Here is a 26748-nt window from a genome sequence, read left to right as displayed (position 1 = left end):
AACACCAAGCAATGCATTGATGATATAGTGTATTGTTTATCTACTTAAAAGGATACTTGAGAAAACACTAGAAGAAGGCTAAGTAAAGAAATGTTTTTTCCAAGCCTGACTATACAAGTCATTGCAGATCGAGCTAAAAATTAGTTGAAGCAAAAAGAAATACTATTGGAACCAAATGAAGAAAGTTTAGTATGTGCCATGTACCAATAAAGACTTAGTGTATGCCAAGCATCAAAAGATAGTGTTTGTCAAGAAAACAACTTGTTATTGCTAAGTGCCAATAAACTAAGTTTGATCAAATATTTGATGAATCTGAGCCAAAAAAGTTGATTTCTTGAATTTTGTGGAGTGTGTGGAAGATAATTATGATGAGCTGGTGCCACAAAATTCAAGATAAACCATTTTGAAATGAATTTAAAGAGGATTATAGAGGAAGTTTCTAGAAGGGAATAAAATGGAAATATGGATAGATTTAATTAATCTGACCTAACCCTAAAATTGATGATTTTGGTTAAGTGGCAATAGACCTAAGCTTTCTATATAAGGAGATAGTTGGCTAGAACTAACTTGTCATTTATGAGAACCTGAGAAAGATAAGAAGTCTAGGGTGTTGCTTCATATGGTGGCCTAATGAAAGAGTCTACAATTAGAATACTAAGAAAGAAGACATAAGGAGATGAAGGCTTGAATGGTGAACAACCTATTTGAGATCAAGAGGATGAATACCAAGAAGAATCGATGATTGAACAAGTGAGTTGTTTCAGTTATCAGATCAAGTCCTATTGTTACTCTCTAACAATTATATTAGTCTAGATAAATCCTTTGGATTAAGGTTGACATAAAAATCATCATAAATCCATGATGTTATAATGGAATGTTCTAAAGTCCTCTAATAAGGCTCATTCCTAACAGGGTGATTGAAATCCTTTAACTAGTTCACATTCAACAATGTGCATTATAACCTTTAATAGTGTTGGCTCCTCATGGGGCTCACTTCAAAAGAGTGAAAATTGGTAGCATGTTACTAGTTTTTTTTCCCAAATTGGGTTTCCATGTAAAATCCTTGTGTCAAAATGTCTGATTGATTTTTTGGTATTGCATGTTTACATTTTTGCAAAGTTATTTTGACTTAGGACAAAAAAATGCAAAAGTTTAAGATATTGAATGATCAATGCAAGAATAAGCATAAGTGGAAGTGCTAAAAAGTTTTTTTTGTACATTTGGACTTTGGATAATTGATTCACCCCCCTCCCTTCATTTATTCTAATATTCCAATAAATCAAGGGTTGTAGGGATACCAACATAAAAACTTAGATATTCTACCTCAATTTGAGCTTCCCTTAGATAATGAATGGGTAAGTAAGGACTTTAAAATAAACTCTAAAATTAAAATTGTAGTAAATGAATTTCAAGAATCAAATGTTAGTATGGAACAATACAATGATCTCATGAAAGATATTTTTACTCAAGCTGAGGATGTCAAGTTTTAGGGAGAATGAATTAGAATATATTAAGGAGCATTTTTTTTATGCAGGAGCCACATAGATGTAAAAGAAACCTTGCATCACCCAAGAATATTTCTATTGTCATTTGAATAAGGGTTATCTTAGTGTAATCATAGAATTTTAATGCTAACAAGTGACATATTTTTTTATTATTTAAAACTTTTCCTTTTAAACTATTTGATTTTAAAATTAAATTTAATAAGAGATAAGTTTCAATTTTTTATTATGAAGCATACTTCTTTTCATTCTAACAACACGATCATAGCCAAGTTTTATTTTTTAGATTATATTCACAAGGAATTGTCAAAAGCAAAGCTATAAATTTGGAAATAAAAAATTGATACAAAAATTGGTTAAATTACACTAAGATATTTATGTAAGGGCTACACAAATGATACATATCCATCTTTGATATTAGGTGTTGAATTGAGATGTTTTCTAAAAATCTAAACCTATATTAAAAAGGGTTATCTCAATGTAGACTAACTATTTCTAGAAGCTTACTATTTTTAGTAAGTTGGTTGTTTGAGCTCAAATTATTCTAATTTCATCCATGGAGGCTCATTTTAGATATATTAGCTTGATAATAAAGACTCATTATAGTATCAAGTGTTTTTTTGAAGTTGTTAGAAGTTTCCAGTATTAGCAGAAAGGTATAAAAACTTTGAACTCAATTTTGAAGTCTTCAGAGGCTCCAAAAAGTGGTCAAACCTTGACTAACTAGAGCTTGCATGAGTCAAGAATTTTAGATTAGATTGTGGCAATTATGAAATGGGGTCATAATAGTTAATCAAAATAACTAGTGATGAGTTATGGTCTTCAATAGTCATGCCATCTAAAATGGGCAAAAATGGAATTATTTTAAAATTTCTTTTAGTTTCGAAATTTGTTGAGGCCTACTCTAATGTAATAAATTATGAAAAATAATAACATGTTAGGGTTTTCTAAACTCAAGATTTAGGGTTAAATTTTTACAAGCTTCTTGGGTGGTGGAAAATTGCTTATATAAAGGAGGCCCATAGGGTTGTCTAGGATAGTTCTAGAGTATTTGTAATGGCTTTGGCTTACAAAACATTGTAAGGAAAAATTCCCCATGTGGGTTTTCATGTTGCATTTTTGACATTTTTATTTCCATACTTTTGGAGATAATAAGAAGCCAATTTGTTTGCTCTTGAAACTTGTTGTTTCTCTATTTTTGTTATGTGTTTGTGTTATTAGGGGGATGAGCCTTCATCAAGTGGTACTATGGTGGGATTTGCTAAGTGTGTAGATAGATCATTAACTATGAGGTATTTTGCAATAGGACTGTGGTTGTGGGTTTGAGCAATAAGAAAGAAAATGCCACTCTAAAGGGAACATAGTGCAAAAGAGTCATAGGTGTGATATCTGAGGTTTTTAAAGCTCTCTAGAGACAATTTCAAGAATTGCAAAGGGAGATTCATAGAGGAATGAATATTGTGGTAAGAGATGGAAGTGAGGATGAATTCAAAGAAGAATGAAATGTTGATTAGTTAGTATATATAAGTAATGGCTACAGATCATGAGGAGGATAGGTTTTTTAGAGTCATTACGAGGATTGGAGAAATACCCAAGATTGAATTCCTCGCATTTTTGGTAAATCATAACTCAAAAGAGTTGACTGACTTGAGAAATGATCTAGATCAATATTTTTAGAGGGTATGTGGAGGATCATGATCAACCAAGCTATGCCTTTAAGTGGCAATTAAAAATTAGAAAATTAGGGTTATGTCAACTTGACATGCAATTTTCTACTTGTTATTAACTTTATATCAAAAAGTTGAGAGAAAAGAATCTCTAGAAAATTGAATCTAGTTTCTAAACTACTAGGACTTTTTTGAAAAAATTAAAAATTGATTGGTCAAAATTTTGAATTTTAATGCAATATTACAAAAAATTTAGAAAAAAAAAAGTAGACGTATGTTTGACCACCTTGATAAAAATCAAATGAAAATATTTTTTAATAATATTCTAGATATAAGTAGTAGACTTATGTGTGGATGTGACATATATTTTTGGGTATTTTTATTCTAAATAAATAATAATTAATTAATTTTTGACTTTAGTATTTTTGGAATAAAAAACTCTTGTGTGTAACCACCTTAACTAATTCAAAACTCTAAAAAATTCAATTTTTCCTTATAGTAGAAGAGACATAGAATGTGATGCATCTTTTGGATATAAAAAATGTTGTACCATTTGAAAGTTATAGTTATTTTTCAAGTAGTGTGTCAGTCAGCACTTTATACGTAACTACATTAGAAAATAAGTAATTATTACGTAGTAAACTCATAATTTGACAAACCTTACATTTATGGAAAGATAAGATAACTCTTAAGAAACCCTTTTCATTTCATTAAAATTTGGCCAAAAAAAAGTCATCAACTACATGTTTGGAGTAAAAATCACATAAAAATAGGCCAAAAGCACATTTTAAGGATGTCTTTAAAGTTGACTATATAGGTTTGTTATCAAAAGATATAGTAGACCTTATAAAGATATTAATTGTTTTCATTTAGTATCAGGGTCAGTGGGGAAAAAGTTAGAATATATTTTGAAATGGTTTGAGATATTTCAAAACCATAGATTTTGTAGATCGCCACTTTTTGACACACTGTGATCATGCACCTACCCTTGAGTATGAGGAAATCAAATATTCTAAGAGGCTCAAATTTTTGAAGGCTAAGATGAAAGGGCATGTAAAAATTTGGTTGCAGGACATTCTATTGCAGCATAATAGAAGAGGAAAAGATAAAGTCACAAGATCAGATTGGATCATGGAGAAATCAAAGTGATAATTCATTCCTCTTAATTATGATTGAATATAGTAAAGAAAATACAATGATTGAAGCAAGCGAGAAGATCTATTTCAGAGTATATAAAAGAGTTCTATCAAGTTCTCATCAAAACAAGCCATGCAAAAGATTACAAGGAGAAAATTTATCATTACCTTAATTAATTGAGTCCAAGTATTCAAGAGGAGTTGAGTCTATTAAAATTATTAGTATTGAATAAGCATGCTGATTTCCCTCTAGAGTGGAAAAGTATTTGAACAAGAAATTTGATAGCAAGAAAGGTGGAAGAGGTCACAATGGATGATCTAGTGGATGGTCTTATGGAGGCCATAATAAGGATTGAAAAAAAAATGATGGGGTGAGTAGTGGTTAGCAATAAAAGGGGGTAATTTCAACTATTTATGTGATCATAATAATAGGGATTAGAGAGGAAGAGGAAGAGGGCAAGGACTAGGAAGATGAGGTTTTTGTGGAAATTGTTTCCATTGTGGTAAACAAGGGAATCAAGCCTATGAAATTGAAAGAGGATATGTCCTAATTACTAGAAAAGACTTGTTGAATCATGAGAATGAACTTGAACAAAGGAGGAGTCTATTTTGCACTAGGCACAAGTGTGTGAGTCTATTTGACCATTAGTCTCCTAGTCTCCTCCATAGGGTTTTCTAGAAGTAACTCATGAATTTGGTGTCCCTATTTGACACAATACCTATTGATAGTCCATGAATTCTAACTACCTCTTTGAAAAATGTATTAGAAAATTGAAAAGCATCATGGATAGTCTTGCAAGGTAAAAAGTGAGCCATCTTACTAAACCTATCCACAATCACATAGATGCTATAAAATTCCTACTTTGATTTTGGTAAACCAACTACAAAATCCATGCTTATGGATTCCCATGGCCTGCTAGGAATTGGAAGTGGTTGGTAAAGATCAAAATTTAAGGATGTTCCCTTAGTGTTTTGGCATACTATGCAACTCTCAACATACTTCTTAATGTACCTAGTCATCTTAGCCCAAAAATAAAATCTAGTGACTAACTCTTGAGTCTTGTTAACTCCAAAATTACCACTAAGTGTCCCATAATGCTTCTCTTGGATCAAATTCTCCCTCATTGATCCTCTAGGAATGCAAAGTTGACTACCTTTAAATAATTGGCCATTTTGCAATGTATAATTAGAGATTTCCTCATGAAAATTATTTTAAAACTCATTACATACCTTGTAAATGTGAGTAAAGTCTTCATCATCAACATAGAGATCTTTGAAACTATATATACCTATGCTTTGGAGTTGAATATTTTGGACTATGAAGAGTCTTCTACTCAAAGAATCAACTACTTTGTTCTAAATTCTCTTCTTTTGATTGATTGTAAAAGATTAGGCCTACAAATATTACACTCACTTCATGTTCTTGCTACTTAGTTTTTCTTGAGAATTTAGAAATTTGAGAGCTTGGTTATTTGTATACTTCAAAAATTCCTTATTGAGTAGATAGTGCCTCCACTTTCTAAGAGTCTAAACCAGAGCATACAACTCTAGGTCATTAGAGGAGTAATTTTTATTGGCATCATTGAATTTCTCCCTATGAAAAGACAATGATCTCCCTTCTTAACTAAATATAGCTCCATTGAATACATTATTGACATCACATTCCACTTGGAAGAGTTTAACAAAACTAGGAAGAACTTTGGTAGAAAGCTATACTATTTTGTTTTTGAGAGTTTCAAAACCTTGATCTTATTGAGGTGTCCAACTGAACTTTGTATTCATGCCTCTCTTGATTGTGTCCAACATAGGAGCATATATGCCACTAAAATGTCTGATAAAATTTGTATAGTACTAAGCTAGTCAATGGAAATTCCTTACATGTGATGCTACTTTAAGAGTAGACCAACTTAAGATGGCATCTACATTCTCTTGGTCCATTTTGAGGTTACCTGGAGATAGAAAAAATCCTAGATATACTAAATCCTTCCTCATAAAATCACACTTCTCCAAATTGATCAATAGTTTTTCATCATGAAACTTCTTTAAAAAAAGTTGTAGATTCCTAATATGTTCCTCTTTACTTTTTCTAAAAATTAAGATGTCATCTAAATAGACAACCACAAACGTATCAATGTGAGTTTCTAACACCTCATTCTTCAACCTCACAAATGTGGATGGAGCATTGGATAGACCAAATGACATCACAAGCCACTCATAAAAACCTTCATTAGTTTTGAAAGCTATCTTCCATTCATCTTTTTCATTTATCCTAATTCGATGCTAACCATTTTTTAAGTCTATCTTAGTGAAATACTTGTCTTCCCCTAAATAATCCTTTAGGTTTTCAATTCTAGGTATTGGAAATCTATACCTAATGGTGATCCTATTTATGGCTCTAGAATCCATACAAAGCCTCCAAGTTCCCCCCTTCTTGGGTACTAAAATAGTAGGGACTGGACATGGGCTAATTCTCTTTGTAATTAAGCCTTGGTTTAGGATCTCTTGGATTTGTTTTGCAATTTCATCATTTTTTTGATGAGTCATCTTATAGAAAACTTTATTTTGTAGGGTAACTCAAGGTATAAAATCTATTTGGTAACTAACAAGTCTTTTTGGAGGCAAGGTGGTGGGTTTCTCATCACTGATAATGTCCTTGTATTCCTCAATTAACTCTTGGACTTCATTTGGTATTTCTACTTCTTGGTAGCATTTCCATTTTTTGGTTTTGAAACTAGTGCAAAACCAACTCCATCTCCTTCCTCTAAAGTTTGCAAGAACTCCTCACCAACCATGAGTAAACTTGGTCCTAAGTTCTTCAACCCTACCTCTTCTAGCAAGGATTGGATCTTGAAAGTTATTCCATCCTTCTTGAATGAATATAATTCTGAGTCCCATCATGTATAGCATAATTGTCAAATTTTCATGGCCTTCCAAGTAGAAGGTGGCATGCATCCATGGGAAGAATGCTATGTAGTACTATATCCTTGTATCTTCCTATAGCGAACTCCACCCATGCTTGTTTTCCAACTAGTATACGTTGACCCTTATTGAGCCATGTTACGTTATATGGATTTTTACGATGGATACTCGTTAACTTCAACTTGCTAACTTCCTCCTCATTGATTATGTTATTAGTTGGACTTGAAGCAAGGATAACTCTACATACCTTGCCAATGATCTTCCATCTAATCCTAAAAAGTTCTCTCCTTTGGCTTGGCTACTCTTTGATTGGATATTTAATCAATGTTATTCTTATCATCACATTCTCCTCTTCCTTTGAATCTAGAGGTACCTCAAAGTGATTTTTGCTGCTACTAGATTCCTCTTTCACATAATTGACTATTTTTGTGGCTCTTTAAGAAGCTAAACCTTTTTAAGGGACCATGTAGTAGATTTCCTAGCTGATGAAAATGATAACACTTCATGGTGGCAAAATAATAGCCTCTTCCTTTGTTGCTGCTCCTTCCTCTCCAACTTGTGTCAGAGCCTCTACCCTTGTTGAAACCTCCTCTTCCTAGACTTCCTAGATGGTTTATTATCTCCTTGTGATGTGTAGTTAGGTCTTCTTCCACCACAACTTCTAACACTTCCGTCTCTACCCTTAACTCTTCCTCTAATGTTTGACTCTGGCTCCTTTGTATTCTTTTATAGCAATTTGGAAGTATTTATGGACTATTGTAGGGGTCCAAAAATTGATTTCCTCTTGAATGATCCATTTCAAGCCTCCTAAATACCCAATTACCCTGATGGATTTATCTTCTTACACTCTTGACCTTAAGCACAACTTTTGGAACTCTTCAGTTTATGTTGCTATATCCATGTCTTTTTTCTTCAAACTTTGCTTCTTCTTATGAAGTTGAGCCTCATAATCTTCTAGTAGGTATTGCTCTTTCATTTTTGTTAGCATTGCTAGGATAAAAACATGGGCAAAAATAAAAACTACATGCAAATATAACCAATAAAAGAAAATAACAGATCACACATAAATGAACACAAGGCACCAAGATTTAAGGTGGTTCACCCAATCTGTGGGCTACGTCCACCAAACAGCAAGTTGGATCTTATTATGATCTAGTGATTACAACTTGATTACAATCTGTAATCCCTTACAGCTCAATATCGCCGAAAGAACCAATTTCGCATCACATCATAATGAAAATACCTAACCCTAAACCATTTTATACAAGTATTTTAATCTATTTTATGGTTACAAAATTTTGGCCATATTTTTGCCATAATATGTCAGCTACAATGTTGGCCATAATCTAATAATCTCCCACTTGGGGACTAATCAGGCTCCACACTAAACAACAATCTCTCTCTTGGAGACTGAGCCTGTAGCAATACCACTACCACATGGGGTTCCCACTGGATCAAACCACCCTGGACTCTATTGTTCTTTTATTCATGTTCAGTCTAAAAGATCAATCGAAGATGAAGAGGAGTTCAACTTCTCCCTTGTTACAACCTTTGTCAACATATCTGCTGGATTTTCATTGGTATGTATCTTCTCTAGCTTTAACCATCCATCCTCCAAAATTGATTGAATCAAATGGTCCTGCAACTATATGTGTTTGGTCTTAGAATGCAAAGCTAAATTCTTTGCAAGATGAATGACACTTTTACTATCTATGAACAAATAATTATCCTTTTGACGATGCCCCAATTCTTCTAAGAATAACTGAAGCCATATCATCTCCTTGGCTGCCTCTGTAGTAGCAAGATACTCTGCACACAACTGCCCCACCAACAGTAAATACATAACCTGTAGTACTCTGCTTGGTATCAATATCTCCTGCCAAATCTAAGTCAACATAGCCCTACAAATCAGTAGTAGATCCCCCAAACTGTAAACACTTATTGGATGTTCCTCTCAAATATTTGAGAATCCACTTGACAGCATTCCAATGATCAAATCCTAGATGACTCATATACTTGCTAATGATGCCCACTGCATGTGCAATATCTAGCCTAGTGCATACCATATCATACATAAGGCTTCCTATAGCTAAAGCATAGGGTACCTTGGACATTTTATCCTCCTCTTCCTATGTCTTGGGACACATCTCCTTAGTCAACTTCAAATGACCAGGTTAAGGTGTGCTGACAGCTTTAGCATTCTCCATAGAGAAACGTTGCAAGATGTTCTCAACATTATCAGCTTGAGATAGCATTAATGTTTTTTTCTTCCTATCTCTAAAAATCTTCATACCAAGGATTTTTTTTTTTCCCCCAAATCCTTCATAGCAAATGCATGTGCTAACTGGCATTTTAGCCCCTTAATATGATCCATGTTAGACCTAGTTACAAGCATATCATCAAAATATAAACATAAAATAATGTAGCTATCATCATCTAACCTCTCAAAATAAACACAATAATCTGAATGACACCTATTATAGCCATGCTCATGCATAAAACTATCAAATTTTAGATACCATTGCTGAGGTGCTTGCTTCAAGCCATATAAACTTTTCTTCAATTTGCACACTAAGTTCTCCTTACATTTGACCTCAAAACCCTATGGCTGAGCCATATATATTTCTTCATCCAAATCACCATGAAGAAAGGCTATTTTAACATCCAACTACTCTAAATGCAAATCTTCAGTAGCCACAAGACTTAAAACAATACGGATAGAAGTCATTTTAACAACAGGAGAAAATATCTCATCAAAATCAATCCCCTTTTTCTATGCAAATCCTTTTACAACTAACCTGGCGTTAAATATTTTCTTGCCTCCTTCCTCTTCTTTCAACTTGTAAACTCACTTATTCTGTAAAGCCTTTTTATCTATAGACAACTTGCATAGATCCCATGTCTTATTCTTCAGCAAAAAGCCCATTTCATCTTTCATTGTAGACTCCCATTGAATCTTAGTATTCACCTGCACAGCTTCATCATAACTTTCAGGTTCACCAGCATCAATAAGTAAAATAGAATACAATGAGGCAGAAAACCTTTGTGGAAGTCTAATTTTCCTTGTTTACTATCTAACATTCACTAGTGTGTGTGGTATTTGTTTTTGTAGTTGTTGCATGTCATGAGGAATGGCTGGAACATCAGCTTTTGGAGTATCATCCAGCACTATATAATCATCTTCTTTCTTCTCATGTTGCTACAACAGATCTTTATACAACACTTTCTCATTGAATATGACATCCTGAATTCTTACAATTTTAAGATTTTCAAAATCCCAAAGCCTATAACCAAATTCATTAATGCCATATCCAAAAAAGATACATTTCTTTAATTTAGCATCTAGCTTGGTTCTATATTGAGAGTCTATATGAGAAAAAGCTTCACAATTGAAGGTCTTGAGAAAAGAATAACTCACCTTCTTACAAGTCCATGCCTCCTCTAGAATACCACACCCCAAAGGAGTAGAGGGACCTTTATTAATCAAATATACTATAGTATTGATAGCCTCCACCCACATGTGTAAGGGCAACCTAGCATGCAACCTCATGCTCCTTGCACGCTCCATTATAGTCCTATTCATCCGTTCAACCACTCCATTTTCCTATGAAGTCCTTGGAATAGTTTTCTATCTACGAATACCATTAGTGGAGCAATAATCTTCAAATTCATGACTGCAATACTCACCACCATTATCAGATCTAAGACATTTTAATTTCTTACCAGTCTCATTTTCAACCAAGCATTTCCATTTCTTAAAAGTTTGAAATACATAAGATTTCTGACTAAGGAAATAAATCCATACTTTTCTAGTTGTGTTATTAATAAATGTAACATAATAATGAGAGCCACCAAGGGAAGATACCTGAGCCAGTCCCCATACATCTGTATGCACAAGCTCTGATTTCCCCTTTTTGTTTTCCTTCCTAGTCTTTACAAAACTCACTCTCTTATGTTTTCCATACACACAACTTTTACATAAATCCATATTAACACATTTTAGACTTGGTAAAACTTTCTTTGAATGAATTAATTTCATACCTTTCTCACTCATGTGCCCAAGTCTATTGTGCCACAATGGTGTATCAGAATCTATAGCAGCTATTTGTTCTCCTGCTCAACTGCAACAATTGTTCTTGAACATTCATTTTTCTTTGAAACAATCAAAGTAGAAGGAACAATATGACCTATACAAAGATATAAGGTGCCTACTTTCACACCTTTTTCTACTACGAGGGAACCTTTTGAAACCTTCCAATTTTCATCATTAAAAGTAACTACACAACCCTCATCACCGAGTTGCCCTGCTGAAATTAATCTTAATTTTTCCCTTTCTAACAATTTGACAAGGTTCATTATCTCCCAAATAAACAAGCCCAAAATCCCCTTGGACATAATCGATGAAATAACCTCTATGAGGTGTAGATGAAATGAAGCACCAGAATCTAAAACACGTGAATCATCAACACTTTCTAAAGATAGAAGCAAAGCATCCTCTTCAGATTTGTTACTTACCATATTTTTCTCCTTATCTCCGTCTGATTTATCTCATTCATTTTTCTTTTGATTCCAGTAATATTTCTTTTTGTGACCTAGTTTTCCACAGTACTAGCAGTCATTTGGTCCTCTTGATTGAGACCTCTTCCCCTTAGACTTTCCTCTTGATTTCCAGAGTTACTTCCTCTCTAAGTCATTCTACCCCTGCTTTGTGCATTCAAAGCACTTCCTAATGTAGATCCACCTAAGAATTTCCTATGAGTTTCCTCACTCAAAACAACATCGATCACATCATCGTATTTTAGGGTACTAGATCTAGGAACAGAATTACTCACCGCTATTACCAAGCCATTCTATATTTCAGGCAAAGAACATAAAATCAAGAGAGCCCTAATTTCTTCATCAAAATTTATACCCATAGAACATAACTAACTAGTAATTGTATTAAACTCATTTAAATGATCTGCAATAGATCCACCTTCTGCCATTTTCATATTAAATAAATGCTTCATGAGAAATACCTTGTTTGAAGCAGAGGGCTTTTCATACAATGTGGCTAGGGTTTTCATCAAGTCTTTTGTCATCTTTTCTTTTGTAATATTAAATGCCACTGATGGTGCCAGACATAATCAAATTCTTTCAAGTTCATTTCTGTCCAATAGATCCCATTCAACATCTAACATAGATCCCTAATTCTTGGCTTTGCCTTCCAACAGTTTCCATAAATCCTTCTGATACATATAGTCTTCCATTTGCATCTTCCATAACTGGAAGTTCTACCTATTAAACCTATCAACCATCAGTTTACCCTCATCTTCCATTGCTCCCCCTCAACCATGAGACTCCCACTTAACCGTGAGACTTTCCTACAAATGATAACTAAAAACCAACTATGCTCTGATACCACTTGTTAGGATAAAACCATGGACAGAAATAAAAACGACATGCTAATATAACCAATAACATAAAATAATAGATCACATAGAAATGAACACAAGGCACCAAGATTTAATGTGGTTCACCCAATCCCTAGGCTACATCCACCAAACAGCAAGTCTGATCTTATTACAATCTAATGATTACAACCTAATTACAATCCGTAATCCCTTATAGCTCAATACTATCACAAGAACCAATTTCACATCACATCATAATGAAAATACATAATCCTAAACCCTTTTATACAAGTATTTTAATCTATTTTAGGGTTACAACATGTCAGCCATATGTCAACCATAATATGTCATCCATATCATCTCCTTGGCTACCTTTGTAGCAGCAACATACTCTACCTTTGTAGTGGATAGAGCATTAATCTTCTATAACCTAGAAACGTAGCTCATGGCTGCCCCACTAACAGTAAAGACATAACCTATAGTACTCTGCCTAGTATCAATATCCCCTACCAAATTTGAGTCAACATATCCCTGCAAATCAGTAGTAGAGCCCCAAAATTGTAAACACTTATTGGATGTTCCTCTCAAATATCTGAGAATCCACTTGACAACATTCCACTACTCAAATCCTAGATGACTCATATACCTACTAATGACACCCACTGCATGTGCAATATTTGGCCTAATGCATACTATAGCATACATCAAACTTCCTACAACTAAAGCATAGGGTATATTGGACATCTTATCCTCCTCTTCCCATGTCTTGGGACACATCTCCTTAGTCAACTTCAAATGACCAAGTAAAGGTGTGCTGACAACTTTAGCATTCTCCCTAGAGAAATGTTTTATTAATACATTTGTAACAAATTTTCAATTTTGAGATATTGTCATCATGATTCAAGTGGTGTTTTTGAATCAAAAGTATTTATCTATGTTTTATTAGTAGTAATTTACAAAAAATCATCTCTAATGTAATGTCTGGCCTATAGATGCTTGGAGCAAAGATTAATAAAATCTAAAACATCTTTTTTTAAGGGATAAAACATGGATACATACAACATCAACATGCAAATGATCACAAAGATTGCAATAGAAGACTTCACCAAATAGTTGAAACAACCAACAATCTCCAAGAATCACTACTTATCAACACATTCATTAACCATGTAAGTTAAACCTTGTTACACTCATGTAATCATGCTTCTTATTTTATGCATCTTGGTTTTGTCTTTCTTGAAGTTGAAGTTACAGTTTCACTTCTCAATTCAAGTTTAGGTTTTAGTTGAGCTTTGTATGAGTGTTTAAAAGTTGAAACCCTCTTTGTTCCAAGTCATTGATGGTTAGTACACCAATGCATCAAGTTGAAGTTGAAGTTGAACTTGAGATTTTCAAGTTCAATTTTAAGTTCAACATTCTATTTTTTGATAAATTTTGACCCCTTTTCTCTATAGGGATTTTTTGAAAATGGATTTAAGAATGGAGTTTCATAACTTATACACAATGCTAGGATCAGATATTGAAATCATGATAATAGTGATAGTTGGAAGACACATGTTAAAGTATGAGTCATCATTGGATGGAGTGTGATGAAAAGTAGATATCATTCAAGTGTGAGATTGTGTGCCAATTTGATGAGATCAATTAACTGAAAAGACTAAAATGTCTTGTCAAATAAATCTTCACATGGGTGTATTAATTATTTTACATTCCCATATATGTTCATGGTCTTTCTCAAAATTTTCACCTTATGTACTCATTTTCTTCCCTTGTATTCTAAATATGCTATTCTACAGCTTGGAGTGACAAGCTGGTAAGGATATTGTAGGAGTTATTTAGCATGTGAAATTAGTGAGTGTGAAGAAGACTTCCTTTTTCATTTTCATTTGATGGTTTACCTTTAAGAATTTAAGATAGTTGTATTTAGTGGGTCATTTTGCATTTTGAAATAAACATGACCTTTTTTCAATCAAAACTCCTGAAACCTAAGAAAGCCTATTTGTTGAGCTCTCTCTTTGAAATTTGAGATACACTTTTCGTAAATGTAAATTTAAAAAAGCTAGTTGAAAAAACCAAAAATGCCCAAAATGGAACCATAGCTCACAAATTGATCAGTAGTGGATTGTTAGAGGCCTTAACCTTATGTTTGTAGGAAAGGTTTAGACTATGTAGGATTTACTAAAGAAAATCTTAAGGTTACATCCACTTTCATACATATCCCTAATTTAGAGGATTATTGTGCCAACTACTATGATGAATTAGAGGTGAGAAAAAGGTTGTTGTCAAGGATGACCTTAGATCAAGTAAAATCAATTTTCCACAAAGTTGTTGCTTGAATCATCAGAATTGAGAGGGGGCACATAGTAACAATTCCATGACTTCTTGTTTAGGGTATGGAAGGGTGTTGCATGGAGAAGAAGACCTATAATAGCTCCCTAGCAGCTATGGTTTTCCCATCATTAGAGCCATTATAGATTTTTGTGAATACTTCATAAAGAAGGGCATATAGGCATTCTTTAGAAATTGCATAGACAAGTACATGCCGTATTCAAAGTTAACATGCCAACTTAGGTTTCCCTTATCTAATGAACCTTGCATCATAATTCTACTAGACACCAAGAGCTTCCTTGTCCTCTTCAACACAACTAAAGTGGAGAAGGAGAACCTCTTCACGTGGTTCTACACACTGAACACAAAAGTTATGTGTGGGTATTGGGTGCTCTTGTATTTGGACCCCTCCAAAGAGAACCATGCCAAGCTAAAGAAATTCTACTTCCATGTGCTCAAGTTCAATGCACCTAAATGGCTCCCAGAGTTGAGTTGTGGTGGAGCTCTATGATTTTTTTGATACTTAAAGTCTATGGCTTCTCCCTACTTGCCCCTCCCTTCCTCGCCTTGAATCTATAGAGTCCTTGTTTACTATCGACCTACATAAGAAATTGAAACACATGCAAATTCTTGCCGTTGAATTTGGCCCTATGAGACCTAGAAAATTGGGTTTAACCAATTCTATTAATATTTCTTGTCCACCTTTAGGGTTGTGTCCTCCTTATTTCTTTATGGTGCTCAAACAATTTATGGATTCTCCTAAAGGTGAACCTGAAACAAAGAAAATTTCTAGTAAAAACATGTCAAGTATGGTAGAAAGTCAAAAATCTTAGCTAAAGATGGAGGTATCCCCATGGATGCCCTCACCCTCACCAACACCTTCACAACACTAGAAAAGAATCCCATAGAACCCAAATGGCTAGAGAATTCAATAGTGAAGAAGTGAAGCATAGTACCATTGTCCATGCTATTTGATTACTAGGTGAGTAAATGTCTAGGTAAGTCATCCATGGCTAAGAAAGCAAAGACATAATCTATGCTTAATTTTGATAAAGATACAACACACTAGTTAGTAGATATCACAAAGCCATCTCAAGACAAAGATGTGATGAGATGACTGCTAACCAATCCTAGAAAGATGCTTAAAATAAGAAAGATATGAAAGATGCTTAAGAAAATTGCTAACCGATCCTAGAAAGATGCTAAAGATAAGAAAGATATGAAAGAGACAATGAGGAGTATGGATGAATACATCAATGCTATCTTACATCTAGAATTAAAGCCACTTTATGAGATGTCTACTATCATTGATGTTAAATCTTTGGTTAATAATAAAATTTAGACAATTTATAGAGGAGGAAGGAAGTTGCCAAAACATTTGAAGAATTGATTTAGTTCATCCAGCACAAGAGAGTTAAACATCTAAATCTCCTTAATGAAGCACAAAAGGAAACTACTAACATGATCAAGAAGACATAGTCAAACCTTGATGCTCATGAGAAAGAAAACACTAATTGTGTCAAAGAGGTTTCATGGATGAATGAGTTGCAAGAGTATCATTTGCATAAGTTCCTTGTAGAATGGCCAGTGATAGGGTTGGGTGGAAAAACCTTCTATGTGATCAAGAATTGCATCAAATGGAGGAATGAATCTATCCCACATTATTGTGTGTGGGATCAACAACTATATTAAGGTTGTAAAAAACAAGGGTTGGATGAGAAATATTAAAACACCAAGTATAAAAATCACTCAACTGAGCACATTGTTGGGAGTACAGATTCAACATGAATCCCAATACAAGAAGAATACATCTATGGCCAGTTTGGAATCCTCATAGATAATCCAAATCCATGACCAACACCAATGACAAGAAATAGCCAAGAAAATTGGGCGACATACAAATCGAGGCAAGGTCAAAATGCCCAAAATTCAACATTATGTAAATAAATGAAATTATAAACCTTTCTATAATTCGGTATAAAAACCCTAAATATCAAATAAAATTAAGGTTCAAATTTCATATGAAAAAATGACAAGCATAATAGTTCAAAAACCCAAAACCCTATTTCAAAAGATAATCAAATGGTCATACTTGTCCAATGGCATAGAGAAAGTATATAGGAATGGAGGGGAACACTAGTTCTTTGCCTCCTAGAAAACTACTATCCAAAATAGACTCTAAAATGGAGCCAAAATATAAAAATATGAGACCCCTACCTAGTAGCCAAAATGGAAAGTGAGAGAATTTTCATGATAAAATAATTACTTTGCTAAAGTTTTCAAAAGTCTCGACAAACGAAGGTCTTCTTGAGTTGGATCCAATGAGATGAACCTTGCACCGATCCCATGGTTGCAACTCCCACAACAAGAAAAATAGTAATTCCTCCTTAAGAGGATTTTGTAGTTTTGCTCTAAAAAATCAAATTTAAAAGTGAGAAATGAGAAAGAACTCACTTTTTGGGAAATATATTCACTTGAAAAGTGAAATATTAAACTAAAATAAATCTAGCTCACTTAATTAAATCTCCTTTTAACCTATAAGAGATTAGGAAATTCCAATTATATGGAATTAAACTATGACAAAGCTGTTGGTTATTAAAATAATTAAATCAAATAATAAAATTCTCCTAAGACATTAAATAAAAATATTCCTTAGTAATTTCTGTGATAAATGCAGATATCTAAATGCATAGATATAATACTAGTCTAGGACCACAATTGTAAATGAATCTTGATTTTTTAAATTATTAGAGAGTTTAATTAAATAATTAAACAAGATACATCACCCATGCATGGACAACATTGGCTAGGTATGAAAAACAAAATCACTAACTCCATGTGCTACTTCTAGGGATATAAATCCTACACATTAAACAACACAGTCAAGTGCAATTGCATATAATAATATAGCCAAAGTGATAAATGCATTAAATCACATAATTAATCTTTTATTTAATTATAGTAAAATAATCTATTTAAATCATTTACTACATCATAAAACATCTCAAGGAAAGAATAAAGTAAATATCCATAGCATCAATTTAAAGTATCCAAAATACAATGAGTCCATCATATAATCATAAATAGAGTATATGTCCAAATCCAAAATAACCAGATATCATCATCAAGCATCATGCCACATTAATAAGCATCATCACACTAGTATGATTAAAATGAACAACATATTATCTATCATCTATGATATTGACACTCAAAATATAATAACCAACCATTAGGTCATCTCAAATGTCATGCAACATGAGTATCAAAGTATCTCTCAAATCAAAATACAAAAAGGAAGAAAATGAAAACACAAGACGAACTATATCTCACGAGAATGAATTGAACACTTTAAAATTTACTGTATTTAGGTTATTCTTACAAAGATGAGGAATTTTGTCTTTCTAAGAGATCATCCATCTGAGTACTAGTCCAACTTAATTGTAACCCTATTCATGAGCATAATCATAACTCTAATACCTACTGTTGGTGTTTGAAAATATTGGAGGTTATCCCTATGAGAATATGACACATCTAGGGGCAGCTAACTCCCATTATCAATATATCATTTGAGACATAGGGCCAACTATAAGGCATGACCCTTCTTCTACTTTAGGCTTTGCTAAACCTAGGTGGGTGGACCTGAGATTCAAATGATATCGTACTAGTGCAAAAACATATCCTTGAATCTATTTAATGTAGATAAAAACCCCTATATCTCCTAGTAATTCATGAAATGAAATAGATCTATAGTAGCAAATTGAAAATCTAGAATATTCACAAGCTGAGTGAGGGTATAACATTTAGGTCCTTTAACATAAAATGTAAAGATGATTTTGATTTTGATTTTATGTGGCTGAGGGAAAGTGAATGAAAACCATGCATGGACAACAACTTAATGACCCTATATCTAATTAGTGCCTAATCCATTAGGAAAACTTGTGAACCTCCCTCATGCATTTTAGATATCTGATAATGATTTATATATTCAGATATATGATGTATCCATTTACCTTGTAAATAGACATCAATATTCAACTTAAATCTCATTCATATCTAAGATCCTTCTCAGTAAATTTGCAACCCTATTGAATCTATGAAGCATTTACACAACTCTTTGAATTATCAACAATAATGAAACAACATACAGCCTTAAAGGATTGTAGCTATGACCTGGTCTCTTCATTCAAAGATAATAAAACATTACAACTTACTGAAAATGGAGACAAGATTCAAACTGGAACTCACATTTGTTGTTCTTTGTATTGATTTCCTTGAAATAATACATGACAATGCAGGAAATTAACTCACAAGCTACCTAATAAACTAGACTATATAATAAAAAATGCTATCATACAAGAGAGAAATTGGCGAGAATGAGAAGCTGATGGGATGGGAAAGGGGTATCACAACCAAAGAAAAGCTTCATGATCTGGAACCAACACATCCCAGGTCTTCCATTCAGAATTCATCAATTCCAAGGCCAATTCTGCCAAGTGTTTCCATTCTAGAGACTTCCCAAATTTTCCAACCCCTACCAAAAGATGAGAGAAAGAAAGATATAGACAAAGGTGAATTCTCGGATTTGATATGCAACTAACATCTGTACACTTGAAATTCCCTCTCTTAGCAACTGAACAACCTCTTTCTTCTCTCCTCAATTGGTGAATCAAATCGTTTTCAGTTATGGCTCCAAAAGCATCAAATATCTGAAACTATGATTGAACAAACAACTGATTTGATTCTTGATTTTTACTCATAATTAAAATGAAAATCAATTTAAAATTTGACTTCTAAAAGCCAAGAAAATCTTCTACACTTTATTTTCTTCATATTCAGGCCTTACTAGGCCTTCAAAACTACCTTGCAACCACCTTTGATGATGTGTGATCAAATTTGCTCCTTTCACTGAGAATATCTAAAAAATTGCAAAATTGCTTACAGACTATAACAGATTAAGACATGTGCATAATCTGATTCCATAAATGGATAGTTAATTTTCTCTGGGTTCCAACAATATATTGTACTATACATTTCTGATAAAAAATGCCCCTAATATGGCAATTTGAAAAACAAGCCTCCATGAATGAATCAGAACATTTAAAATGACATTTTTTTAAAAAGTATATAGTTTGGACTATACAAAAATTCTAAAAATTTGAAATTTTTCATTTGATGCGTTTGAAAATCCTCTAAATTTTCATTTGATATTCACTTTTTTATCTTCCTCAATCTATTGTCACCATGTGTCAGATCTTGATTGTCTGTTACCTCTTAAAATATTAATTAATTAATAATTAATTAATTCCTTTTATCCACAATGTTCTCATTTCCCGTGAGATCATGAGCATATGAAATTTTCTTTACGCTCTCACACTTGGGCTTTGCTTTACATCTATACGACATCAGTGAAAGACCAGGCTCTTTGAAATATTCATTCATGACCATATAGGTGCAGGACCCCTTTATGTTCTCATGGTGACACCTTCCTTTACGAGCTCATGGGCACAAGCGTATCACTGGGAACCTTGAAGAATTCATTTACGTGCTCATGGGCTTGTGTATACGCAGGACCCTTTAACAACTCCATTTTTGCCTTTATGCTACCTATGAAACATAAGACCGAAGCCTTTTGAAAATTGCATTACATCCTTATGCTAAACATTTCCCTTTACATTCCTATGGGTCACAAGCTTGGGACCATTGAAAATTTCATTTACACCCATACGGGCGAGTGTATCATCAGAGGCCATTGTGATATGCCTTATGTTCTCACGAGCACCCTATAAATCCTTTTTTTCTATAACCCTAGAGCCTTTTATTTCTTCATTTATGCTTATACAGGCTTTACGCTCTCATGGTTTAGCCCTTTCCCTTTCCCATAGCCCCATGACCCCTTCAATTTTCATTTATGTGCACCCGCTCACATTTAATTTTTCCCCTTTTCACCTATACGGGGCACTCACACCTCTTTTTGCCTTTATGCCTTTACGAGCAGGTACCATCGAAGATGCTTAAAATTCCTTTCTCAAGCCTATAGGATCTTCAACTCGCATACCATCATAATGCTTTAAAAATTTCTTTATGTCCACACAGGTGGTTGTAACATCGGAAAGCTCTTCAAATTGGTTTTTGTCTTTACGCTTTGGTCATACACATGGCTAGTCAAAATTTGACTCCATCTCCGTGCCAACCAAGGGCCCCATGTACATGAGCACTTGTCTTAGACACCATGCAAAGTATTTGTAATTATATTAAAAGATCTAAAAAACCCCCATGTAACCAATATGGGATTAAAAAATTTCAAATGCCTCTCTGCCCTACGGCCTTCTGTTGACTGTTGCTATCATGGGGATTGGCTTTGCTTATCACATCAAGATCTTTATAGGTACAGTTGGGTACACAAGCATTTATGGGGCTTGATTTCTCAAAATTTTAAAATGGGACTTGAAAATGAAACATGCAATTTTTTGTCCCAACACCTACATCACATTGACAACTCTAATTATAAATCTAAGATTAATAAGTATGATACGAATCCTTATTCTAAACTCTAAATGTCATCTCCTATCACATCTCTTTTTAAACCCTAATTCTTGTGATGATCATAACCCTAGTTCTAACCCTAACCCTAATCAATGTTATAAAACTATACCAAAATCTTATTCTTTCCAAATAATATAACACTACACCTAAATCCTACACTACCTATTATATTAATGCCAACTATAAGTGTAACCATAACTATCTTACAAAGTATGTTGGAAATATTCTGATCAAGGATTGAGGGGATGGGGGATGGGGTGAATCGGTAGTACAAAGACTTACACTTTTTCTTAACTTTTAAGCTTAAACTAATCTAATAATAAATTTTTCTGATATAAAATAACTTATTCACCAAAATATAAAGCTGTCAAAAACTAATGAACATGTAACATAAAAATAACACATAAAAAATTATTTTGGTCTCCTAGAAAACCCTATGGTTAGAGGGGAGAAATGCTAAGGGGATGGTTCCCACAACTCATCCCTATAGTAATAAGGTGCATGGTTAAGAGTGTACAATAATATAATCTTGTGAATAACTTTGCCTAGTTAGAAGTATCTACAGTTCTATTAAGGACTACTTTGTTAAGAGATTTTATCTCACTTACGTAATCTTCACCTATATAAAGAATGTAAAATAAGTTCAAAAATAGAAATTCTAAGTCATGTTTTGGATGAGTTAGATATTAGCCAAAAAATGGGGCTGACCTCATAATATAGAAGGTAGGAGAACAACTGGTAGTTACTCCCTTACTATCTAACCAATACCTTTTCTAGACATCAAAAACATCTTAATGATTAACAACATAACAAGGCACTTCTTCGTATCAATTGTTAACATCATAATGTTTTTGACACTTGAGTGCCAACACACTTAATCATATTCCATATTGGATGCCGAGTACATCATGCATGCTAAGTAATTTTCAAATGCTGAGTGAAGTTCAGATGCTGAGTGAAGTTCAAATGCCAAGTGAAGTTCAGATGCTGAGTGAAGTTCAGAGGCTGAGTGAAGATTAGATGCCGAGTGAAGTTCATATGCTGAGTGAAGATCAGATGTCGAGTGAAGATTAGATATCGAGTGAAGATCAGATACCGAGTGAAGATCAGGTGCCGAGTGTTAACAAGTGCTGAGTAACATAAGGTGTCAAGTAATACAATTTTGTTAAGGTGCTGAGGTATCCAAGAAACAACATATGTCGAGTATCAGAAATACTTCAGGAGCTGAGCAATTCAGTAGATCAGCATAAAAGTTTGTCATTGCACAAACTATGATGCAAACAGTTTTTACAGCTGACATAAGGTAAATCTTGAAGGATTTAATGATGAGATTGAATATTTTATTTTTCCTATGTAATTTGCATGCAGCCAATAAGAAAAATGCTAAACGCATGCAACCAATCAGCAAAAGATAAGTATTGAGTGGAAAATGAAGATTGAATATGGATTGTAGATCCATACCTAACCCTAAACCTTCAAATGTCTTTATAAGGAAGATGAAACTTCATTTTAAAATGTAAGAGATGAGAGGTTTGAGAAGATATACAAGGGTTTGCAGGAATTCTATTTTCAGAAGTGAGGATTATTAGATCACAAAAGGATCCAGATCAGAGAAAGAAAAACAAGTACCTGCAATCAGCAATCAAGGATTGTAATCAGTCAGGTTTATTGTACCTAATACTTTCTAGCAATTTTATTAGAATAAAAATCCTATGGTGATAGGTTAGCTTAACAGCTATTTCAATAAATCCTTTAACTAGGTGATAAAATCTTTAACAGAGTAACACTTCATGTTAAGTGTTTGAAAGCCTCTAACCAGGTCACTATTGACACAGTGTAAAGCCTTTAACAGGGCAGGCCTTTAACAGGGCAAACCATCAGAAGTGGTTGAACAATATTGCTGCAGTAATTTTTGTGGGTATCATCCCCACCCCAGCTTTACCTTCTTATTCCTGGAGGGTTTCTAGGTTACCAAATTCCAGTGTTAAGTGTTATTGATGCATGTGTTTTGTTATATGTTTATTTGATGTATTTACATGCATGCAACTTACTTTCAGTTAAAATTTTTATTAGCTAAAGTATGATACTTATGATTCACCCCCCCTCTCATAAGTACTCTTTCCATATTTGAATATTCCAACAATTGGTATTAGAGCTTAATCCAGGTTCTCTTAAGGAAAAGCCTAACAGCTTGGAGGAAAAGATCTAAAGATGGAAGCTTTCAAACTTGGAAAGATCATTGAAAATTAGGTGATAGATGTGCAACTTGCTTTGCATAGCTTGGAGGAATTCAGAAACAAGTTGAGAAACTCATTAAAAAAGAGGAAGGATCTAGCCATAGCTGAAAATGATATACACTACAAGGAGATTGATACCACCAACATATTTTCCAGTGGAGACACTAAAGAGTTTGATGCAACAATAGCAAAACTGATGGAGAAAAACAAAGTCCAAGCAGATGAGATAAGATCTCTTAAGATGGAACATGAATCACAGGCCATAATGATATGTGAAATTACTAAACACAAGAAAAGAGTAGTTGAAGACAAAGTGATGTTGGAAAATGATAAAAGAAATCTTGCAAACAGACTTGAAGAAAAATGTACTGAACTGACAAGGATCTCAAACATGCAGATGGATACACTTGCCCAAATGATGAACTTCATCATGAACTCAATGTAAAGGATATTGAGATCTCTACCTTGAAGATGCAAAATGAAAAAATTCAGAATGAATTGAACAGAGAAAAAGAGGTAGCAGAGAATCTCAACAAATCAAGTGAAGCAATCAAGTATTTTGAACAGTTGCTGAAATCACCAAAATCTGCCCATGATACATCAGGATAGGATACAATAGCACTGAAGTTGGAGAATCATCAAAGAGTGCTGAACAAATAAGTGACAAAGGTAAGTATTCAAAACCCACTTGTCATTTTTTTAATAAGAAGGGACATATAGCTAATGTGTGCAGGAGTAGAAGATTCAATCAATCAAATATACCCAAAAGTTTTTGTCACAAGTGCAACATGCAAGGACATATGACACAAAATTGTAGATCCAATGTCACAAGGACTCAAAGATTTGATGGAGATTGTTATAATTGCAAAAAAGTATGGACATCGAACATTTGAATGTAGATCAAAACCTATGTGGACATTAAATCAACTAGCAAAAACAGAAGGGAATGGAAGCCACTATCATTGGGATTACAACACCAGGTACATTTGTCACTATTGTCAAGAATATGGACATATACCATAGAACTATATAAGAACACATTTCAAATGAAACTATAAAAGATGGTTGAATCAAACTACATGTTTTAATTGTTTGAAAATTGGTCATATCAGCAAAAACTATCCTACAAGATCGAAGGCACCCAAGATTGAAGATAACAAAGGAAAACAAAAGATTGATGTTGAAAAGATAAGAGGGCAAATGAATAAGACTTGGAAAAAGAAGGAAGAGTGCAACACATCAAGTGGAGGGATCACTTCACCCAATGGGTTAAGTGATCATATTTCATCAAACTAAGCATAAGAAGTACATAGGACTGATATGCAAAGCTATATCATACATCAGTCCCAAGAAAAAGAAGCTAAGCAACGTATAAATCTAAATGAAACAAGATGTCAAGACAAAAACTAAATGTTGATGTTGAGCTCCCAACAGTGACCGAGCTAATAACTAATGCTGAGTTGGATAACTCCAATAGAAGCCGAGTAAAATGGAAATAATGGAAGCTGAGTTGGTAGTTGAACATTCAATGCGATAAAATTAGGGTATATTATCACGATTTTGATCAGTTTTTCGCATCGTGATCAAGAAGCAAAGGAGAAGAAAGAGAGTTGAGTGACTCCATAGCAAGAATCTAGTATTTCAAGCAAATTGCAACCTCATTCAACATGTTTTTCATTGATCTAAAGGTATTTTCATTTGTGCCGAGCTACGCAATTTTATACCCATTTGTTGTATAAACCCTAGTTCGTAATAATGGCATCAAGTTCAAAGAAAACCCAAGAAAAAGAGTCATTTGAAGTCCAGTTATTTTCAAATGAAGTAAAGCAACCTGATTTCTGCCCTATTCTCGAAGTTGCCTACAAAAACGACCCAGCTGGAGCTCTCTCCCACATTCCCCCAAAAGTTTTAATGGTTCAAGATGTGAGGAAATGTTACAATTGCAAGATAGGAGCTCTAGGAGACATGGAAATTAGACAAGCTTATGATAAATTATGTGTAGATGGAGTACTAAAAGAAGAATTTAAAATCATTGAAAGGAAGGGTTTGACCCGAGTTTTAAGTTTTCCCACCGTATTCAAAACTGAATGGATTAGACTTGTACTGAGCAGAATCCATGGTGGAAACTTGTGGTTAGAAGATATGCCCATCAAATTGACAAAGGAAATTATACATAGAGTAACAGGGTACCCAACCCTAGATCAGTACAAAATCCTAAGAAGTGAATCAAAGGAGGTCATTGAAAGGAATATTGGTGCACAATGGAACAAAAGAGGAATGACAATTCATACCATACAAGATCCTCTATTAGAATTTGATGTTAGAGTCATTGCTCACAAATTCTATCAATCCAATAGACTCAATAGTGTACCATGCATTGCAGTAGATGTAGGTTACAAATTGGTGAAAAATGATCATACTTATGATCTTGCAGAACTACAATTGCAACAGATCAATGAAAACCTAGCTGCCATAAGAAAAACAAAGGGCACACAATGCAAATTTGGAGCAATCCTAGTTTGCATATTCTTTTATGTAAAAAATGAATTTCCTTCTTTTGGTAATGTAGCATGGAGGAAGGACAAAACCATCATTGCACAAATTAATGAATATATAGAGCAAATGGGAGAAAATTTTGATACCTTGATGACAAGCTATTTTGAGGATTTCAAGAAATCCATGAAGCAAAGGTCAAGGATACCAGCTTCATTAGTAGAAAAGCATACAAATGACATATGTTTCTTAGTTGACATAGATTTTACTTACATTCAAGCAGTAATACCAAGGGTAAGATGGATAAGGCCATTTGGATATGAAATCAATATTGATGAGGCATCAGCAACAATAACTGCATTATTGGTAGAGGAAGCAAATAAAAATGCACCACATTTTGGCAATTATGATGTGGTAAGATAAAAAATAAACATGGAATTAAAAACTACTTCTACATTAAAGAAGAAAGATAAATTAATCAAGAAGATCAAGAAGAAGTTTGGCAAAGAAAGTGAGGCTGAGGCAGA

The 26748-nt window shown here is 33.7% G+C and overlaps 1 pseudogene; it reads right to left on the bottom strand.

Annotated features, from left to right (window-relative positions):
• Positions 1-20535, bottom strand: part of LOC149570948 (polygalacturonase-like) — a 32238-nt pseudogene extending 11703 nt beyond the window's left edge.
• Positions 20536-26748: the final 6213 nt, after the last annotated feature.

Source organism: Cupressus sempervirens, chromosome 2, assembly GCF_028749045.1.
Source record: "Cupressus sempervirens isolate cs-2001-9-10 chromosome 2, ASM2874904v1, whole genome shotgun sequence".
In the NCBI taxonomy this organism is placed as follows: domain Eukaryota; kingdom Viridiplantae; phylum Streptophyta; class Pinopsida; order Cupressales; family Cupressaceae; genus Cupressus; species Cupressus sempervirens.
This window is presented reverse-complemented; position numbering and strand designations above follow the sequence as displayed.